Below are 2,381 nucleotides of genomic sequence, written 5' to 3'. Positions count from 1 at the left end.
CCACACACACACACACACATGCATCATTACAGTTGGGAACGGACGAATTGTTGTTTAAATTTGTCTTCTTAATCAAATTCACTTTCAGGACCCACCATTCGAGCGGTTTTCTGGATCCTTACATCAGCAGCCTCCCCCTCCTAATCCTCACCGAGGTTCGCACATTTACCAACGGGTGATCAACGCAGACAGTCGGCCATTGTCCAATGTGTGGGCCTATAATCAGCCGGGTGAGTCGGAGATTGTGTAGGCTGCTCACTGGGCTCACTAGGTCAGCAGTAAGCTTCAAAATAATCATTGGACTAAAATAATAATTGGACTAAGATAATAATTTGATTGAAATAATAATTAATAACTAGACTAAAATAATAGTTGGCCTAATTGAACTAAATAATTGGACTAATTAGACTAAATAATATTTGGACTAAATAGGAGGACTAATTGGACTAAACAATTATTGGACTAATTGGACTAAACACTAATTGGTCTAAATAATAATTGGACTAAATAATAATTGGACTAAACAATAATTGGACTAATTTGACTAAATAATTATTGGACTAGAGTGGTGGAGATATGCCCAATCCAACATTATACAAAAATTGGAGGGATATCATGACAACTTTATTTTCTATTTTTGAAAAATCCATGTCCAAGTTGTACAATTTTTTATCTTGTCCCCAAACATGCCACTGATACCGGCAGGTCACTGTCATCTGTGGTGTAGCCGTTAGATGCTTCGCTGTCGCACGCAGGAGACCCGAGATCGACTCTTGAGTTGGGAGAAGATTTTTATCGAGTATCTTTAGTCTGTCTGCTGGGATGTTGTATCCCTCTCAGCCCATGTCTGTCTGCTGGGATGTTGTATCCCTCTCAGCCCGGGTCTGTCTGCTGGGATGTTGTATCCCTCTCAGTCCGGGTCTGTCTGCTGGGATGTTGTATCCCTCTCAGCCCGGGTCTGTCTGCTGGGATGTTGTATCCCTCTCAGCCCGGGTCTGTCTTCTGGGATGTTGTATCGTTTGACTTGAACGCCCCGCCCTGAGCTAGCTCCGCCTTTTTTCGTTTTGTGATCAGATTAAGTCAAACTTTGTTCCAGATTTTAAGTTTGGTTTAGTTTTAGTAGAGGTTTTACTGCGCTCGCAACTGCATAAGGTCATATGAGCGCCAGAAGATTAGAGGTGTTACAAGAGAGTAACAAACATAAAAAGAAGGGGTGGAGATAAAGACGATAGACGTTTGATAGGAAAGAATAAGCAAGAAGCAAACCACACCAGAGCACCCACCAACCACCCACCCAGATTTTAATAGTGTAAGCATTGTTGACAAAGACTTGCCAATAAAAATAAAAGATAAGTGAACAAAATAAAATAATGACTTGGAAAGGTTGGTGTCAGTTAAGGAACGTAGTTATTGTAAGACCTGCCATTATTTTGTTTAGAAGACCAAAACATTGTTTAGCAACGCTGTGAAATCAGGCGCTCGTCAATTTTGGGCGTACGGGGGCTATTGGTATTGTCTTAAAGGTTGTTCATTGGCCTTGGTTTTTTTATGAATACCCATCTATCTTGAATAGAAGTTGAGATACTTGCGATTGAAGGAGGTGGGGGTTAGCTGGTTTCAGCGGTAAAATTTGCGAAAAAATGGTCGCCACAGTTTGATGAATTCCAAAGCTTGAGTATCCTTGGAAACTGAAAACTACATGTTTTTGTGCCTTTTCAATGAAAAGCTACACAAAAGTTAATGTATTCTTAAATTGATGATAAAACGTGTTGAGCCTGAAAAAAAGATAGAAGTTGCCTAACGCGCTGAAAAATGTCGGTTTCTTTTATATGGTTATTATGACGAGAGCCTGATTTCACCACAATGCCACGCATAATATTATAACTCATGAATAAATTAATGATGATCCAACTTTAAAGTTCCGATTTCTTTTCTGTTTTCTCTGTGCAGATGAACAGATGTGAAGTGAACCTCCTGTTGTGGTGTTCCCTCGGACAAGATAATCCCTCTGAGTACAGAGTTACTGCCTGCACGTTGACTGACTCGTGGAGGAGATGACATTACTGTTGTCATCAACTGATGGACTTTAAAAAAATATCTCATATCTTGGTCCAATATAATATGTGGAACAGATTACCTATGGAACTAAGATAAACAAGAACACTTGATAGCTTCTAAAGACATCTTAATCATTTACTGTTCCTACAGGTCTATCCTTCTTAAGCTTTTAGCGTTATTTTTATTATAGTTGTTCTTTGCCAACATCTGAAAATAGTCCGTGTGTGTGTGTGTGTGTGTGTGTGTGTGTGTGTGTGTGTGTGTGTGTGTGTGTGTGTGTGTGTGTGTGTGTGTGTGTGTGTGTATGTGTGTGTGTGTGTGTG

At 39.9% G+C, this 2,381-nt stretch overlaps 1 long non-coding RNA gene across 1 annotated transcript in view; it reads left to right on the top strand.

Annotated features, from left to right (window-relative positions):
- LOC118478974 overlaps window positions 1–2,298 on the top strand; it is a 3,793-nt gene extending 1,495 nt beyond the window's left edge. Inside the window, exons 2-3 of the long non-coding RNA XR_004859413.1 lie at window positions 89–230; window positions 1,951–2,298. This is a non-coding gene — a long non-coding RNA (uncharacterized LOC118478974). The remainder of the gene's footprint in view (window positions 1–88; window positions 231–1,950) is intronic.
- Window positions 2,299–2,381: the final 83 nt, after the last annotated feature.

Source organism: Aplysia californica, unplaced genomic scaffold, assembly GCF_000002075.1.
Source record: "Aplysia californica isolate F4 #8 unplaced genomic scaffold, AplCal3.0 scaffold01371, whole genome shotgun sequence".
NCBI classification, from domain to species: Eukaryota; Metazoa; Mollusca; class Gastropoda; order Aplysiida; family Aplysiidae; genus Aplysia; species Aplysia californica.
The sequence above is the reverse complement of the archived record's forward strand: the minus strand, read 5'-3'. Positions and strand labels throughout refer to the sequence as shown.